Source organism: Triticum dicoccoides, chromosome 6A (genome assembly GCF_002162155.2).
Source record: "Triticum dicoccoides isolate Atlit2015 ecotype Zavitan chromosome 6A, WEW_v2.0, whole genome shotgun sequence".
Classification (NCBI taxonomy): domain Eukaryota; kingdom Viridiplantae; phylum Streptophyta; class Magnoliopsida; order Poales; family Poaceae; genus Triticum; species Triticum dicoccoides.
In genome coordinates, this window is record NC_041390.1 from 568,190,496 (window position 1) to 568,211,206 (window position 20,711).

The window sequence follows — 20,711 nt, forward strand, 5'->3', positions numbered from 1 at the left end:
GATGACAATACTTGAAACAATACCTTACATCTAGATAGGGGCGTAAAACAATAGCGCTTATTGGGACGCAATCCAATAGTTATCTTAATTTTTTGCTTTTACTTTCTGTTTTGGTGTGTTGACACAATTATTGCTACTGTTTCGAATGTGTTTTTATATTTCAATTATTGTTTGTGCCCAGTAAAGCCTTTGAGATGATTTGATTAGTAGTTGACTTAATTCTGTGAAAAACAAAAACTTTTGCTTTCAATACTGGAATTACTATGATTCACTAGAACGTGATAAAATTCTGAATTTTTACACATTATTGATATACAAATTGCCCATGTTGTCCTAGTTTTACAGAATTTTTGGAGTTACAGAAGTATAGTTTTTGTTTAGATCATTTATAGATTGTTCTGTTTTAGACAGATTTTGTTTTCTATTGCATAATTCACTTGTTTAATGATGTTATGGATTATATCGGGGGGTATAAGTCATGGAGAATTAGAATACAATAGGTATTATGAATAATAAAATATGAATGGGTTCATAACAGTACCTAAAGTTTATGATTTGTCTATTATACTAGTGGAGCTCACGAGGTTTTGTTGAGTTTTCTGTGTTGAAGTTTTCAAGTTTTGGGTGAGATCACCATGGATGAAGAAATAAGGAGCGGCTAGTCCCTAAGCTTTGGGATGGCCAAGGCACCCCAAGGTAATAATCAAGGAAGACCCAAACGTCTAAGCTTAGGATGCCCCGGATGGCATCACCTCTTTCGTCTACAATCTATCGGTATGTTATTTGGAGCTACATTTTTATTCATCACATGATATGAGTTTTGCTTGGAGCGTCTTGTATCATAGTTTTGCTTTGTTTGTTTTTTAGTTTGTCACAATCATCATTTGCTAGACACACCTTTTGAGAGGGACATGCATTTATTGTGATTTGTTATAATACTCTATGAGCTTCACTTATGTCTTTTGAGCTAGGCAGTTGCTCTAGTGCTTCACTTATATCTTTTAGATCACAACAGTGGTTATATTTTACAGAAATGATTACATTCCCATGCTTCACTTAAATCTTTTTGAGAGTCTGATAAATAGTAATGGCAATATGTACGGGTTATAAGACTAGTCCGAGAAGGATAGTATTCAAGGGAATATAATAAAAAAATCATGTAGACCACTAAATATGAAACACATGGTTTAGTGATATTGATCTCGTAATATGAAAGGATATTGGTTCATGATCATTGGTTAGTAGAAATATCAGTATTAAAGCTTGTTATTAACTTCTTATCTAAGTGTTGGTCATGGCATGGTGGGGAGGTTTGAGCATTTTTATGTCTGAAATGGAACCCTTGAGTGTTGTTATAATCGAGGGTGTGTGATGGTTAACTCCTACCAATCTATCCCCCTAAAAGCATGCAAGTAGTACTTTGCTTTGAAGGCTAATAGGCTTTCACAAAAAGTAAGTGAGTTCTTTATCACTAATGTGAGTCCAGGGATTATACACACTTATCTTTTCCGCAGTTTGCTAGCCTCTTTGGCACCGTGCATTGCCATTTCTCACCTCGAGAGTTGGTGCAAACTTCGCCAGTGCATCCAAACCCTGTGATATGATACGCTCTATCACACATAAACCTCCTTATATCTTTCTCAAAAAAGCCACCATACCTATCTATTATGGCATTTCCATAGTCATTCCGAGATATATTGTCATGCAACTTTTATCGTTCAGTTTTCATGACATACATGTTCATTGTCATATTGCTTTGCATGATCATAGAGCTGACATGATATTTGTGGCTCAGCCACCGTTCATCATTTTTATACATGTTACGCTAGATCATTGAACATCCTGGTACACTACTAGAGGCATTCATATAGAGTCATATAAAGTTATAATATAAAGTTGTAGGTAAATAAAAGTGTGATGATGAGCATTGTCCCAGTGAGGAAAAGATGATGGAGACTATGATTCCCTCACAAGTCAGGATGAGACTTCAGAAGAAAAAAATAGAGGCAAAAGAGCCCACAAAAAAATAGAGAAAAGAGAGAAGCGGCAATGTTACTACCTTTTTCTATACGTGTGCTTCAGAGTAGCATCATGCTCTTCATATAGAGAGTCTTCTGAGTTGTCACTTTCATATACTAGTGGGAATTTTTCATTATGGAACTTGGCTTGCATATTTCGGTTATGGGCTTCCTCAAATGCCCGAGGTCTTTATGAGCAAGCAAGCTGGATGCTCATCTGCTTAGTTTCGTTGCATGGCAATCCCTGCTCCTCACATTAATATCGATTGATGGGCATCTCCATAGCCCGTTGATCTGCCTAATTGATGCGAGACTTTCTCCCCTTTTGACTTCCCTTATTAACCTATACCAATGCATTCTATTCCACCTAGTGCTATATCCATGGCTTACGCTCATGTATTACGTGGGAGTTAAAAATGTTGAAGTGCGTTAGAAGTATGATCCAATTGCTTGGTTTGACACCGAGGTGCTCATGATTTATATTTATGCGGTGAAGGCAGAGTCATTCCATGCTAACATGATAAAATGAGTGGGGATAATATTCGTTAACGATCGTATATTTTAAAAAAGTAATGATTATGTTTCTTATATTCATGATTTTATTATGTTGATATTATTACTTCATCATTTCTCAATGAATATACCGTAAAGAGATTACATGATACACATGTTAGGTAGCATTTCAAATCAAAAATCTGTTTTTTATCATTTATGTTTCTTGAAAATTTTGTATTTATGACTATGATCATTCATGGTATAATCTCATATAGGCAGTACGTCCATAAATAGACCATTATCCAACTGCATCTACAACTAATACCCCACCTCAAGACCGCTATCCAGCATGCATGTCAAAAAATGAAGTTCATAACAAATAGAGCATTGCAATAAGCATGTTGACATAATATAGATAGTGAAAATATCATCCAAGTGTGATAAAGAAACCATCTTTCAATACAATACAATACAAAACGTGTTTTGTCCCTTTGTCACTAGGGTATAGATCACCGCAAGCTATGAATCCACTACAATGTACTGTTAGGTTGATCTCTCTCCCGTTCGAACCCAACGGGTCGAACTGGCCCCTGACTTGCGCCCTGATCGGGGGCGCCCAACCAAATCATGGTTGGTGGGCCCCTATGAACCGCGCTATATAAACAGAGGTGGGGGCCGGGGCACGACTTACGAGGTTAATCGCCGCCACAATCCCCACCTAAAATCCCTACCGATCTAGGGTTAGCGCGGTGCTCACGGGAAGCTCCACCGCCGCCATCCACTCTCTGCCATTACTGGCCACCGTCACCATGGACGGCACCGGGAGTTCCTCATCTGGACAAGGAGAAGGTAGGTTCACTGTGAATTCCTGACCCTAACCGATCCAGTGATCTATCAATGGTATCAGACGGGTTGGGTATAGGATTTTTCGATTGAAATAGATCACAAAGAAAAAAGTTCCCCTCCCCAAAGAACTCTACCAGGGCAGAGAAAAACAAACAAAAGAACCACAAAAGTTCACCGGAGTATGGCCTCGGGCCACGCCGGCAAAGAGCGCCGCCGTAAGGTCGCGCCTATTCCTCTCGATCCCGTCGCGCATCGGCACGCCGAGGCGACAGGGACGAAGAACTTCCCCCTCATAGAGGCAAAGAACAGGCAACACCATCGAGCCGTTTGATGGCGGCGCGTTCAGCATCGAGGTGCTCGTGCACGCCGGCAAAGGGGACAGGGAGGGCGCCGCTGTATCACGCGCCGCTGCTCGCTGCTCTCTCTCTAATAGACGGAGGTGGTGGATGGGTGAAAAAGAGAAAGGAGGGGGGAAAGGGAAGGCTCGCACAGCGCGGCTCATCGCCGTCGCCGGTGGCTGGCGTGGCCCCATCTGCCGCATTGGGAAGGCCGGTTGTGCCTCTCGGCTCTCTCTCACGCTCTCTATTGCGGGAGACGGGGAGAAACAGAGGAAGGAAAAGGAGGCGCTCACGTGGCGCAACGTGGCAGGGTGGCGCTCGTCACCGTCGCCGGCGACCGGCGCGGCGCGGTGGCCCGCCGCCGGAGTGCGCGCGAGAGAGAGAGCGGGGGCGCGCGAGGCGGAGAGAAAGACAGAAAGGGCTAGGGTTCGATCGGGGTTCGGTCGGCTCCTGGTTTTGATCGAGCGAGAAGAACGTTGCGTCGTCTGATCAAATTGAATGACTGTGATCTAAAACCTAGCTCAGCCCGGGCTTTTTGGGCCGAATCTGGAAGAGGCCGGCAGTGGCGGCGCTAGCCCAGGCACGGGGCCGAGGCCATAGCCGCGGGCGGCGCGCAGGCTAGGCCGTGGGCCAGCTTTTTCCACTGCGGGCCGCGCGCGTTGGGCCCCGCTGCAGCTAATTCTGTTTTTTCAAAAAATAGAAAATTTTCCGAAAAGAAATGTTCATGAATTTTTGTAAATAAAATAATAAAGTTCATGATTTTTTATTTGGTCAAAGAAAAGTTTCTGTAAAGCTTAAAAAGTTTATGATTTTTTATTCATGTTTTTCTGCTGCGTAAATAATTAAGAACGCCGATAACTGCCACACGTGTGGTATATTCGACATGCGCCCACACACCGTGTGTCATGTGAGCAGGAGGCAGCCCACACGGGCTATGTGTGGGCAGACATTAGAATTGCACACACATGTGGGCGCGGCTACTTCGTGCCACACGTCCAACAAGTACTACTCATCTCCACCTCGTGTGTGTGGCACGAAGCAAAAATGCCCACACGTCCTGGTGTAGCTACATTAGGTACCCCGCGGGATGACAATTTAGTTGCCATCCTAGTTGACAGATGTAGTTATCCGGGATGGCAAGTGTAGCTGTAAAAGCATGGCAACTCTATCTGTTTTGGTTAACTATAGTTGCCATGTCTAATTTCTGGTAGTTGCCGCGTGTAATCAAACCGTAGTTGCCGTGTGTGATTAACTACTTGCCACATATAGTCAAACAGTAGTTGCCATGTGTGTTTACCTAGTTGCCACGTGTGGTCCAACCATAGTTGCCATGTACTTTTAATCGCAGTTGCCATGTGTGTTTATCTGGTTGCCACGTACGTGCAACTGCAGTTGCCGTCTAGCAAAGAATCACAGTTGTCATGTGTGTTTACCTAGTTGCCATGTTCGCGTAACTGCAGTTGCCATCCACAACGTAGGAGTGTCGTGTGGGCGAAAAGCAGTTCGCCCACATGTGTTGGAAATATGCCCTAGAGGCAATAATAAAAGTATTATTATATTTCATTGTTCATGATAATTGTCTTTTATTCATGCTATAACTGTATTATCCGGAAATCGTAATACACGTGTGAATACTTAGACCACACAATGTCCCTGGTAAGCCTCTAGTTGACCAGCTCGTTGTGATCAACAGATAGTCATGGTTTCCTGACTATGGACATCGGATGTCATTGATAACGGGATCACATCATTAGGAGAATGATGTGATGGACAAGACCCAATCCTAAGCATAGCATAAAAGATCGTGTAGTTCGTTTTGCTAGAGCTTTGCAAGTGTCAAGTATCTCTTCCTTCGACCATGAGATCGTGTAACTCCCGGATACCATAAGAGTGCCTTGGGTATACCAAACGTCACAACGTAACTGGGTGACTATAAAGGTGCATTACAGGTATCTCCAAAAGTAGCTGTTGGGTTGACACGGATCGAGACTGGGATTTGTCACTCCGTATGACGGAGAGGTATCTCTGGGCCCACTCGGTAATGCATCATCATATTGAGCTCAATGTGACCAAGGTGTTGGACACGGGATCATGCATTACGGTACGAGTAAAGTGACTTGCCGGAAACGAGACTGAACAAGGTATTGGGATACCGACGATCGAGTCTCGGGCAAGTAACGTACCGATTGACAAAGGGAATTGCATACAGGGTTTGATCGAATCCTCGACATAGTGGTTCATCCGATGACAACATCGAGGAGCATGTGGGAGCCATCATGGGTATCCAGATCCCGCTGATGGTTATTGACTGAGAGAGTCTCGGTCATGTCTGCATGTCTCCCGAACCCGTAGGGTCTACACACTTAAGGTTCAGTTACGCTAGGGTTATAGGGATATGTATATGCAGTAACCCGAATGTTGTTCGGAGTCCCGGATGAGATCCCGGACGTCACGAGGAGTTCCGGAATGGTTCGGAGGTAAAGATTTATATATGGGAAGTCCTGTTTCGGGCATCGGGACAAGTTTCGGGGTTATCGGTATTGTACCAGGACCACCGGAAGGGTCCCGGGGGTCCACCGGGTGGGTCCACCTGTCCCGGGGGGGCACATGGGCTGTGTGGGGGTGCACCTTGGCCTAATGGGCCAAGGGCACCAGCCCCACATAGGCCCATGCGCCTAGGGTTCAAGGGGGGCAAGAGTCCTAGGAGGGTAAGGCACCTCCTAGGTGCCTTGGGGGGAGGGAAAACCCCCCTTGGCCGCCGCACCCCCTAGGAGATTTGATCTCCTAGGGCCGGCCACCCCCCCTTGGCACCCCTATATATAGTGGGGGGAGAGGAGGGACTTCATACCTGAACGCCCTGGCCTTTGGTTGCCTTCTTCTCCCTCCCCAACACCTCCTCCACCTCCATAGTGCTTAGCGAAGCTCTGCCGGAGTACTGCAGCTCCACCAACACCACGCCGTCGTGCTGCTGCTGGTGCCATCTCCCTCAACCTCTCCTCCCTTCCTTGCTGGATCAAGAAGGAGGAGACGTGGCTGTTCCGTACGTGTGTTGAACGCGGAGGTGCCGTCCGTTCGGCGCAGGTCATCGGTGATTTGGATCACGTCGAGTACGACTACATCATCACCTTGCAAGCTTCCGCACGCGATCTACAAGTGGTATGTAGATGCAAACTCTCTCCCTAGACTCGTTGCTTAGATGAACTCATAGATGGATCTTGGTGAAACCGTAGGAAAAATTTTAATTTTCTGCAACGTTCCCCAACAGTGGCATCATGAGCTAGGTCTATGCGTAGTTCTCTTTGCACGAGTAGAACACAACTTTGTTGTGGGCGTGGATTTTGTCATCTTACTTGCCTCTACTTGTCTTTTCTTGCTCAACGGTATTGTGGGATGAAGCGGCCCGGACCAACCTTACACGTACACTTACGTGAGACCGGTTCCACCGACTGACATGCACAAGTTGCATAAGGTGGCTGGCGGGTGTCTGTCTCTCCCACCTTAGTTGGAGCGGAATCGATGAACAGGGCCCTTATGAAGGGTAAATAGAAGTTGACAAAATCACGTTGTGGTGATTCGTAGGTAAGAAAACGTTCTTGCTAGAACCCAATTGCAGCCACGTAAAAGATGCAACAACAATTAGAGGACGTCTAACTTGTTTTTGCAGCGATTGATCATGTGATGTGATATGGCCAGAAGTTGTGATGAATGATGAATTGTGATGTATGAGATCATGTTCTTTGTAATAGGATTCACGACTTGCATGTCGATGAGTATGACAACCGGCAGGAGCCATAGGAGTTGTCATTATTTTTTGTATGACCTGCGTGTCATTGAATAACGTCATGTAAACTACTTTACTTTATTGCTAAACGTTAGTTATAGAAGTAGAAGTAGTCGTTGGCGTGACAACTTCATGAAGACACGATGATGGAGATCATGATGATGGAGATCATGGTGTCAAGCCGGTGACAAGATGATCATGGAGCCCCGAAGATGAAGATCAATGGAGCTATATGATATTGGCCATATCATGTCACAACTATATAATTGCATGTGATGTTTATTATGTATTATGCATCTTGTTTACTTAGGACGACGGTAGTAAATAAGATGATCCCTTATAAAATTCCAAGAAGTGTTCTCCCCTAACTGTGCACCGTTGCTACAGTTCGTCGTTTCTAAGCACCACGTGATGATCGGGTGTGATGGATTCTTACGTTCACATACAACGGGTGTAAGACAGTTTTACACAGCGAAAACACTTGGGGTTAACTTGACGAGCCTAGCATGTGCAGACATGGCCTCGGAACACGGAGACCGAAAGGTCGAACACGAGTCGTATGGAAGATACGATCAACATGAAAATGTTCACCGACGATGACTAGTCCGTCTCACGTGATGATCGGACACGGGCTAGTCGACTCGGATCGTGTAACACTTAGATGACTAAAGGGATGTCTAATCTAAGTGGGAGTTCATAATTTGATTAGAACTTTATTATCATGAACTTAGTCTAAAACCTTTGCAAATATGTCTTGTAGATCAATGGCCAACGCTAATGTCAACATGAACTTCAACGCGTTCCTAGAGAAAACCAAGCTGAAAGATGATGGCAGCAACTATACGGACTGGGTCCGGAACCTGAGGATCATCCTCATAGCTGCCAGGAAACAATATGTCCTAGAAGGACCGCTAGGTGACGCTCCCGTACCAGAGAACCAAGACATTATGAATGCTTGGCAGTCTCGCGCTGATGATTACTCCCTCGTTCAGTGCGGCATGCTTTACAGCTTAGAACCGGGGCTCCAAAAGCGTTTTGAGCATCACGGAGCATATAAGATGTTCGAAGAGCTGAAACTAGTTTTCCAAGCTCATGCCCGGGTCGAGAGATATGATGTCTCCGACAAGTTCTACAGTTGTAAGATGGAGGAAAACAGTTCTGTCAGTGAGCACATCCTGAAGATGTCTGGGTTGCACAACCGTATGACCCAGCTGAACATTAACCTCCCAGATGAGGCGGTCATTGACAGAATCCTCCAGTCGCTCCCACCAAGCTACAAGAGCTTTGTGATGAACTACAACATGCAGGGAATGGAAAAGACCATTCCTGAAGTGTTCTCGATGCTGAAGTCAGCAGAGGCTGAAATCAAGAAAGAAGATCAAGTGTTGATGGTCAATAAGACCACTAAGTTCAAGAAGGGCAAGGGTAAGAAGAACTTCAAGAAAGACGGCAAAGATGTTGCCGCGCCTGGTAAGCCAGTTACCGGGAAGAAGTCAAAGAATGGACCCAAGCCTGAGACTGAGTGCTTTTATTGCAAGGGGAAGGGTCACTGGAAGCGGAACTGCCCCAAATACTTAGCGGATAAGAAGGCCGGCAACACCAAAGGTATATTTGATATACATGTGATTGATGTGTACCTTACCAGTACTCGTAGTAACTCCTGGGTATTTGATACCGGTGCCGTTGCTCATATTTGTAACTCACAGCAGGAGCTGCGGAATAAACGGAGACTGGCGAAGGACGAGGTGACGATGCGCGTCGGGAATGGTTCCAGAGTCGATGTGATCGCCGTCGGCACGCTTCCTCTACATTTACCTACGGGATTAGTTTTGAACCTTAATAATTGTTATTTAGTGCCAAGTTTGAGCATGAACATTGTATCTGGATCTCGTTTAATACGAGATGGCTACTCATTTAAGTCTGAGAATAATGGTTGTTCGATTTATATGAGAGATATGTTTTATGGTCATGCTCCGATGGTGAATGGTTTATTCTTAATGACTCTCGAGCGTAATGCTACACATGTTCATAGTGTGAGTACCAAAATATGTAAGATTGATAATGATAGTCCCACATACTTGTGGCACTGCCGCCTTGGTCACATTGGTGTCAAGCGCATGAAGAAGCTCCATGCCGATGGACTTTTAGAGTCTCTTGATTATGAATCGTTTGACACGTGCCCCATGCCTCTTAGGTAAAATGACCAAGACTCCGTTCTCCGGAACAATGGAGCGAGCAACCAACTTGTTGGAAATCATACATACCGATGTGTGCGGTCCAATGAGCGTTGAGGCTCGCGGAGGATATCGTTATGTTCTCACTCTCACAGATGACTTGAGTAGATATGGGTATGTCTACTTAATGAAACACAAGTCTGAGACCTTTGAAAAGTTCAAGGAATTTCAGAATGAGGTGGAGAATCAACGTGACCGAAAGATAAAATTCTTACGATCAGATCGTGGAGGAGAATACTTAAGTCACGAATTTGGTACACACTTAAAGAAATGTGGAATCGTTTCACAGCTCACGCCGCCTGGAACACCTCAGCGAAACGGTGTGTCCGAACGTCGTAATCGCACTCTATTGGATATGGTGCGGTCTATGATGTCTCTTACCGATTTACCGCTATCATTTTGGGGATACGCTCTAGAGACAGCTACATTCACTTTAAATAGGGCACCGTCTAAATCCGTTGAGACGACACCGTATGAATTATGGTTTGGAAAGAAACCTAAGCTGTCGTTTCTAAAAGTTTGGGGATGCGAAGCTTATGTCAAGAAACTTCAACCTGAAAAAGCTCGAACCCAAGTCGGAAAAATGCGTATTCATAGGATACCCTAAGGAAACTATAGGGTATACCTTCTACTTAAGATCCGAAGGCAAGATCTTTGTTGCCAAGAACGGATGCTTTCTGGAAAAAGAGTTTCTCTCGAAAGAAGTAAGTGGGAGGAAAGTAGAACTCGATGAAGTACTACCTCTTGAGCGGGATAGTGACGCAGCACAGGAAACCGTTCCTGTAATGCCCACACCAACTGAAGAGGAATACCATGATAATGATCAAAGTACTTCGGATCAAGTTACTGTTGAACTTCGTAGGTCCACAAGGACACGTTCCGCACCAGAATGGTACGGCAACCCTGTCCTAGAAATCATGTTGTTAGACAACAATGAACCTTCGAACTATGAAGAAGCAATGACGGGCCCGGAATCCAACAAATGGCTTGAAGCCATGAAATCCGAGATAGAATCCATGTATGAAAACAAAGTATGGACTTTGACAGACTTGCCCGATGATCGGCGAGCGATAGAAAACAAATGGATCTTTAAGAAGAAGACGGACGCGGATGGTAATGTTACCATCTATAAAGCTCGACTTGTCGCTAAGGGTTATCGACAGGTTCAAGGGATTAACTACGACGAGACATTCTCTCCCGTAGCGAAGCTAAAGTCCGTCCGAATCATGTTAGCAATTGCCGCATACTATGATTATGAGATATGGCAGATGGGCGTCAAAACAGCATTCCTTAACGGGCATCTTAAGGAAGAACTGTATATGATGCAGCCGGAAGGTTTTGTCGATCCTCAGAACGCTAACAAAGTATGCAAGCTCCAGCGATCCATTTATGGACTGGTGCAAGCATCTCGGAGTTGGAACATTCGCTTTGATGAGATGATCAAAGCGTTTGGGTTTATGCAGACTTATGGAGAAGCCTGCGTTTACAAGAAAGTGAGTGGGAGCTCTGTAGCATTTCTCATATTATATGTAGATGACATACTCCTGATGGGAAATAATATAGAATTTCTGGACAGCATTAAGGCCTACTTGAATAAGTGTTTTTCAATGAAGGACCTTGGAGAAGCTGCTTATATATTAGGCATCAAGATCTATAGAGATAGATCGAGACGCCTCATAGGTCTTTCACAAAGCACATACCTTGATAAGATTTTGAAGAGATTCAGAATGGATCAGTCCAAGAAGGGGTTCTTGCCTGTATTACAAGGTATGAGACTGAGCTCAGCTCAGTCACCGACCACGACAAAAGATAAAGAAGAGATGAGTGTCATCCCCTATGCTTCAGCCATAGGATCTATTATGTATGCCATGCTGTGTACCAGACCCGATGTAAACCTTGCCGTAAGTTTGGTAGCAAGATACCAAAGTAATCCCGGCAAGGAACACTGGACAGCGGTCAAGAATATCCTGAAGTACCTGAAAAGGACAAAGGACATGTTTCTCGTTTATGGAGGAGACGAAGAGCTCGTCGTAAAGGGTTACGTCGACGCTAGCTTCGACTCAGATCCGGATGACTCTAAGTCACAAACCGGATACGTGTATATGTTGAATGGTGGAGCAGTAAGCTGGTGCAGCTGCAAGCAGAGCGTCGTGGCGGGATCTACGTGTGAAGCGGAGTACATGGCAGCCTCGGAGGCAGCACATGAAGCGATTTGGGTGAAGGAGTTCATCACCGACCTAGGAGTCATACCCAATGCGTCGGGGCCGATCAAACTCTTCTATGACAACACTGGAGCTATTGCTCTCGCAAAGGAGCCCAGGTTTCACAAGAAGACCAGGCACATCAAGCGTCGTTTCAACTCCATCCGTGAAAATGTTCAAGATGGAGACATAGAGATTTGCAAAGTGCACACGGATCTGAATGTCGCAGATCCGCTGACTAAACCTCTCTCGCGTGCAAAACATGATCAACACCAGAACTCTATGGGTGTTCGATTCATCACAATGTAACTAGATTGGTGACTCTAGTGCAAGTGGGAGACTGTTGGAAATATGCCCTAGAGGCAATAATAAAAGTATTATTATATTTCATTGTTCATGATAATTGTCTTTTATTCATGCTATAACTGTATTATCCGGAAATCGTAATACACGTGTGAATACTTAGACCACACAATGTCCCTGGTAAGCCTCTAGTTGACCAGCTCGTTGTGATCAACAGATAGTCATGGTTTCCTGACTATGGACATCGGATGTCATTGATAACGGGATCACATCATTAGGAGAATGATGTGATGGACAAGACCCAATCCTAAGCATAGCATAAAAGATCGTGTAGTTCGTTTTGCTAGAGCTTTGCAAGTGTCAAGTATCTCTTCCTTCGACCATGAGATCGTGTAACTCCCGGATACCATAAGAGTGCCTTGGGTATACCAAACGTCACAACGTAACTGGGTGACTATAAAGGTGCATTACAGGTATCTCTGAAAGTAGCTGTTGGGTTGACACGGATCGAGACTGGGATTTGTCACTTCGTATGACGGAGAGGTATCTCTGGGCCCACTCGGTAATGCATCATCATATTGAGCTCAATGTGACCAAGGTGTTGGACACGGGATCATGCATTACGGTACGAGTAAAGTGACTTGCCGGAAACGAGACTGAACAAGGTATTGGGATACCGACGATCGAGTCTCGGGCAAGTAACGTACCGATTGACAAAGGGAATTGCATACAGGGTTTGATCGAATCCTCGACATAGTGGTTCATCCGATGACAACATCGAGGAGCATGTGGGAGCCATCATGGGTATCCAGATCCCGCTGATGGTTATTGACTGAGAGAGTCTCGGTCATGTCTGCATGTCTCCCGAACCCGTAGGGTCTACACACTTAAGGTTCAGTTACGCTAGGGTTATAGGGATATGTATATGCAGTAACCCGAATGTTGTTCGGAGTCCCGGATGAGATCCCGAACGTCACGAGGAGTTCCGGAATGGTCCGGAGGTAAAGATTTATATATGGGAAGTCCTGTTTCGGGCATCGGGACAAGTTTCGGGGTTATCGGTATTGTACCGGGACCACCGGAAGGGTCCCGGGGGTCCACCGGGTGGGTCCACCTGTCCCGGGGGGCCACATGGGCTGTGTGGGGGTGCGCCTTGGCCTAATGGGCCAAGGGCACCAGCCCCACATAGGCCCATGCGCCTAGGGTTCAAGGAGGGCAAGAGTCCTAGGAGGGTAAGGCACCTCCTAGGTGCCTTGGGGGGAGGGAAAACCCCCCTTGGCCGCCGCACCCCCTAGGAGATTTGATCTCCTAGGGCCGGCCACCCCCCCTTGGCACCCCTATATATAGTGGGGGGAGAGGAGGGACTTTATACCTGAACGCCCTGGCCTTTGGTTGCCTTCTTCTCCCTCCCCAACACCTCCTCCACCTCCATAGTGCTTAGCGAAGCTCTGCCGGAGTACTGCAGCTCCACCAACACCACGCCGTCGTGCTGCTGCTGGTGCCATCTCCCTCAACCTCTCCTCCCTTCCTTGCTGGATCAAGAAGGAGGAGACGTGGCTGTTCCGTACGTGTGTTGAACGCGGAGGTGCCGTCCGTTCGGCGCAGGTCATCGGTGATTTGGATCACGTCGAGTACGACTACATCATCACCTTGCAAGCTTCCGCACGCGATCTACAAGTGGTATGTAGATGCAAACTCTCTCCCTAGACTCGTTGCTTAGATGAACTCATAGATGGATCTTGGTGAAACCGTAGGAAAAATTTTAATTTTCTGCAACGTTCCCCAACAACATGCACATGAACTAGGTGGTGGTTGTGTGGGCAGAAACTAATTCGCCCACACAGCACAGCTGGCAAACAGCGTGGTGCAGGCGTGTGGGCAAACTCTCCAACACCCACACACCAGCCCCGTCCTACGTGGCACACCAAATCCACCTTTTCATGCCAAGATTTGTACAAAAGACAGTGTACGACGATCCAGGTGTGTGGACGAGTTGGGGAACGCCCACACATGTGGGCGTTAGTGTTTCCGATAATTAATAGTGCTCTTTTACAAAGAAAATAAAATTTTAAATAGAAATATTATTAAGAGCATGTTAAAGTGATTATTAAAATGAATATGATTATGTTATTTTTATGACCAACGTTGTTAATAACATGATCATATTTTATTATTGAAATTTAAAGGTGCATTTATTTCTAATATTTTGCCCAATGGTAATATAGATTTAATTGCATAGACAATTGTATGTTCAATTTGACCAACGTTAGATTAATGCATATGATTGTTATACTAATGTCACTTAAATTGTGATTTCATGAGGCTTTCACTTGATGAGTTGCCTAAAATATGTTCCGACACTTAGAGGTGACAATCACACTGAGTGGAGGAAGAAAGTTGAACTGGCATTTGTATGTGCTGATCTGGACTGGGTTCTGGATGAACCACAGCCGATCAAACCTACAAAGCCAGTAAGAGAGGCCACTGATGATGATGCTGCGTGGGCTAAAAAGAGGGGGGGATTATGCTCCCTTGGAGATGTCATACATCATAGAAAACCAAAAGTGGGTCAATGCAACAAAAAGTGCATGTCATTTATAAAGAATACAATTGAGAGCGGCATTGTAGGCTCCATTGCAGAGTGCACTTCCGCAGGGGAGTTGCTTTCAAAGATAAAGAGCTAGTTCACTGTCTCTTCAAATATATATGCCACCCAGGTGTTAGAGTGACTGGTGACAGAACGCTACACAGGTGGTAGTCATGGAATAAGAGAGCACATCCTCAAGATGAGCAATATAGTAGCAAAGCTAAAGCCCATGGATGAGGATCTGGAGATCAAACCAAAGCTCCTGGTCCACCTGGTCATGGCTTCACTGCCAAAGGAGTTTGAAACTTTTGTTGTAAACTACAATATGTCACCTGGAACATGGGACATTGAAAAGACAATAGCAATGTGTGTCCAAGAAGAGGACAAACTCAAAGCCGCACATGGTGGTTCACTCAACTACGTGAAGGATCGCAAGAAAAAGAATTACAATCAAAACAACAAAAGTTCTCCTTCAAAGCCACAAGGAAAAGCTCCCTATCAGCATCAGCGTCAGCAACAGAAGCCTTTCCCAAGTGGATAAAGACACATGTCTCCACTGTAAGAAGACCGGTCATTACAAGGTCAACTGCCCTGATTGGCTAAAGTCAATCATGGCAAAAAGAGGTAACAACATAGTTTCATTTGTAAATGAATCCATGTGTAGACAGTTTTCAAAATCCACTTGGTGGATTGACTCAGGAGCAACTGTTCATGTTGCAAATTCTTTACAGGGATTCCATTCTACGCAGACTACGCTAAGAAGCGAAAGACGCATTGAAGTGGCAAACAGAGTTGAAGCAGAAGTTGAAGCCATCGGTGATATCTCCTTGGAGTTAGCTGATGGATTCAATCTTCTACTTAGATATGTTTTATTTGTTATCATGTCATAGAAACTTAATAAGTGTTTTTGTTTGGACAAAGATAATTATGAATGTTATTTTGGACATGGCAAGTGTGACATTTGGTTAAATAATGCTTATGTGGGTGATGCTTTACTACATGATGAGCTTTATTTGTTATCACTTCGTGAAAAAGTTTATTACGTTTGCAATGTGAAAGTACATGTTTCCATGTCGAATAAACAACAAAAGAAAAGAAAGAGAACATTTAACTCATCGAAATTATGGCACTGTCGCTGGGGCCATTGTCGGCGTTGTGGGAACGGGGGTCCCCAGACTTGTCTGCCTGCGGCCCACGGCGTGGCTGAGCTGGCAGGTATGTACGGCCCATATTCATCGACGAGGTATTCAAGACCCTCGCGAGGTGCCAAGCCTTGCGAGGCGGGCGATGCAAGACCTCCTCAGGAGCGGCCTCGCCAGGAAGGCCCACGAGGGGCGGAGAGATCTAGGCAAGGCAAACCTCGCAAGGTCCTCGTGATGTGAGCCATGACGATCGAGACCAGGCGGGCGCCAGCGCGTGCAGTGTCCTTCCTTCCTCTTTGGTGCCAAGGGGGCAAGCGCAGGAGCAGAGTACCGAGGCATCAAGGAAAGGTTTCCATATCGGTGCAACGAGACCAAGACCAGCAGGATAGCAAGACGGAGGTCACCATGGAGCCCAAGACGACGTCACCACCAGAGCCTTTTGCAGGAGAAGACTACTTTTGTCAGGATAAGCTGTACTAATTGTCCCCTTTCAAATTGGCCGTTGTTGGCTCCCTTCTCGCTCAATATTTGGGGAGAGGACCAGGGCCTATATATGTATAACTAGACACCACAGAAGGAGGAAGAAGGAGAAAAGAGAGAAAAGAGGGAGAACTCATTCGGAAGCACCTCACCCACACAAGTTCGTCAAGCACAAGAACACCCCAACCTCAGGAGGCTGTTCTTCCCCTTGTACTGTTCATCATCAGCCCAAGAGGCAATCCACCACTGATACGTCTCCAACGTATCTATAATTTTTGATTGCTCCATGCTATATTATCTACTGTTTTGGACTATATTGGGCTTTATTTTCCACTTTTATATTATTTTCGGGACTAACCTATTAACCAGAGGCCCAGCCCAGAATTGCTGTTTTTTTTGCCTATTTCAGTGTTTCGAAGAAACGGAATATCAAACGGAGTCCAAACGGAATAAAATCTTCGGGAACGTGATTTTCTCACCGAACGTGATCCAGGAGACTTGGACCCTGCTCCAAGGAACAAAAGAGGCGGACATGAGGGTGCCCCCCTAGGGCACGCCCCCTGCCTCGTGGGCCCCTCGTTGCTCCTCCGGCGTACTTCTTCCTCCTATATATACACACGTACCCCAAACGATCAGGACAGGAGCCAAAAACCTAATTCCACCGCCGCAACTTTCTGTATCCACGAGATCCCATCTTGGGGCCTGTTCCGGAGCTCCGCCGAAAGAGGGCCATCATCACGGAGGGCTTCTACATCATCCTAGCCCCTCCGATGAAGTGTGAGCAGTTTACCTGAGACCTTCGGGTCCATAGTTAGTAGCTAGATGGCTTCTTCTCTCTCTTTGAATCTCAATACAAAGTTCTCCCCCTCTCTTGTGGAGATCTATTCGATGTAATCTTCTTTTTGCGGTGTGTTTGTTGAGACCAATGAATTGTGGGTTTATGATCAAGTCTATCTATGAATAATATTTGAATCTTCTCTGAATTCTTTTATGTATGATTGGTTATCTTTGCAAGTCTCTTCGAATTATCCGTTTGGTTTGGCCAACTAGATTGGTAGTTCTTGCCATGGGAGAAGTGCTTAGCTTTGGGTTCGATCCTGCAGTGTCCTTTCCCAGTGACAGAAGGGGCAGCAAGGCACGTATTGCATCGTTGCCATCGAGGATAACAAGATGGGATTTATTTCATATTGCATGAATTTATCTCTCTACATCATGTCATCTTGCTTAAGGCATTACTCTGTTTTTAACTTAATACTCTAGATGGATGCTGGATAGCGGTCGATGAGTGGAGTAATAGTAGTAGATGCAGAATTGTTTCGATCTACTTGTCACGGACGTGATGCCTATATACATGATCATGCCTAGATATTCTCATAACTATGCTCAGTTCTGTCAATTGCTCAACAGTAATTTGTTCACCCACCGTAGAATACTTATGCTCTTGAGAGAAGCCACTAGTGAAACCTATGGCCCCCGGGTCTATTCTCGTCATATCAATCTCCATCACTTTAATCTTGCTTTGCTTTTTATTTTGCTTTTACTTTTTACTTTGCATCTTTATACCAAAAATACCAAAAATATTATATCTATCAGATCTCACTCTCGTAAGTGACCGTGAAGGGATGGACAACCCCTAATCGCATTGGTTGCGAGTAGCTATCGCTTTGTGTAGGTACGAGGGACTTGAGCGTGGGCTCCTACTAGATCGATACATTGGTTCTCAAAAACTGAGGGAAATACTTACGCTACTCTGCTGCATCATCCCTTCCTCTTCGGGAAAAACCAACGCAAGCTCAAGACGTAGCAAGAAGGATTCCTGGCGCCGTTGCCGGGGAGTCTACGCAAAAAGTCAACATACCAAGTACCCATCACAATCCCTATCTCTCGCATTACATTATTTGCCATTTGCCTCTCGTTTTCCTCTCCCCCAATTCACCCTTGCCGTTTTATTCGCCCTCTCTCTCTCCCTATCCTCCCTCTCTATTTGCCTCTTTTGCCCGTTTGCTTTTGTTTGCTCGTGTGTTAGATTGCTTGTCTGTCGCGATGGCTCAAGATACTACCAAATTGTGTGACTTCACCAATACCAATAATAATGATTTCCTTAGCACTCTGATTGCTCCTCTTACCGATGCTGAATCTTGTGAAATTAATACTGCTTTGTTGAATCTTGTTATGAAAGATCAATTCGCCGGCCTTCCTAGTGAAGATGCCGCTACTCATCTGAATAGCTTCATTGATTTATGTGATATGCAAAAGAAAAAAGATGTCAATAATGATGTCGTTAAATTGAAGCTATTTCCTTTTTCGCTTAGAGATCGTGCTAAAGCTTGGTTTTCGTCTTTGCCTAAGAATAGTATTGATTCATGGAACAAGTGCAAAGATGCTTTTATCTCTAAGTATTTTCCTCCCGCTAAGATCATCTCTCTTAGAAATGATATTATGAACTTTAAACAACTTGATCATGAACATGTTGCACAAGCTTGGGAGAGAATGAAATTAATGATACGCAATTGCCCTACTCATGGTTTGAATTTGTGGATGATTATACAAAAATTTTATGCCGGATTGAATTTTGCTTCTAGAAATCTTTTAGATTCGGCCGCGGGAGGCACTTTTATGGAAATCACTTTAGGAGATGATACTAAACTCCTAGATAATATTATGGTTAATTATTCTCAATGGTATACTGAAAGATCTTCTAATAAAAAAGTGCATGCGATAGAAGAAATTAATGTGTTGAGTGGAAAGATGGATGAACTTATGAAATTATTTGCTACTAAGAGTGTTTCTTCTGATCCTAATGATATGCCTTTGTCTACTTTGATTGAGAACAATAATGAATCTATGGATGTGAATTTTGTTGGTAGGAATAATTTTGGTAACAATGCTTATAGAGGGAATTTTAATCCTAGGCCATATCCTAGTAATCCTTCTAATAATTACGGGAATTCCTACAACAACTCTTATGGAAATTATAATAAGATGCCCTCTGAATTTGAGAATAGTGTTAAAGAGTTTATGAATTCACAAAAGAATTTTAATGCTTTGCTTGAGGAGAAATTGCTTAAAGTTGATGATTTGGCTAGAAACGTTGATAGAATTTCTCTTGAGGTTGATTCTTTAAAGCTTAGATCTATTTCTCCTAAGCATGATATCAATGAGTCTCTCAAATCCATGAGAATTTCCATTGATGAGTGCAAGGAAAGAACCGCTAGAATGTGTGCTTCCAAAGATGCCTTTATTAAAGCGTGTTCTTCCAATACCTATGAAAATCAAGATGAAGATCTAAAAGTTATTGATGTGTCCCTTATTAAATCTTTATTTAGCAATATAAATCTTGATGAAACTGAATATGATCTTCCTTTACCTAGAAGGCGTTCTAAAAATTCGGAGTATTTAGATCTTAATGATGAAAGTGGGATTGAAAGAAATAAAAATCTAGATGTTGCTAAACCCACTATATTGAATTTCAAGGAATTTAATTATGAAAGTTGTTCTTTAATTGATTGTATTTCCTTGTTGCAATCTGTGCTAAATTCTCCACATGCTTATAGTCAAAATAAAGCCTTCACCGAACATATTGTTGATGCCTTGATGCAATCTTATGAAGAAAAACTTGAGTTGAAAGTTTCTATCCCTAGAAAACTCTACGATGAGTGGGAACCAAGTATTAAAATTAAAATTAAAGATTATGAGTTTTATGCTTTGTGTGATTTGGGTGCTAGTGTCTCTACTATTCCCAAGACTTTGTGTGATTTACTAGATTTCCGTAATTTTGATGATTGCTCTCTAAACTTGCATCTTGAGGATTCCACTATTAAGAAACCTATGGGAAGGATTAATGATGTTCTTATTGTTTCAAATAGGAATTATGTGCCCGTAGATTTCATTGTTCTTGATATAGATTGCAATCCTTCTTGCCCTATTATTCTTGGTAGACCTTTCCTTAGAACGGTTGGTGCAATTATTGATATGAAGGAGGGGAATATTAGATTTCAATTTCCATTAAAAAGGGCGTGGAACACTTTCCAAGAAAGAGAATAAAATTGCCATAAAACTATCATGAGAGCCACTTATGGATTGGCTACCAAAGATGGCAATACCTAGATCTATCCTCGCTTTTATGCCTAGCTAGGGGCGTTAAACGATAGCGCTTGTTGGGAGGCAACCCAATTTTATTTTTCTTCCTTGATTTTTGCTCCTGTTTAGTAATAAATAAATTATTTAGCCTCTGTTTTGGTTGTGTTTTTTGTGTTTAATTAGTGTTTATGCCAAGTAGAACTGTT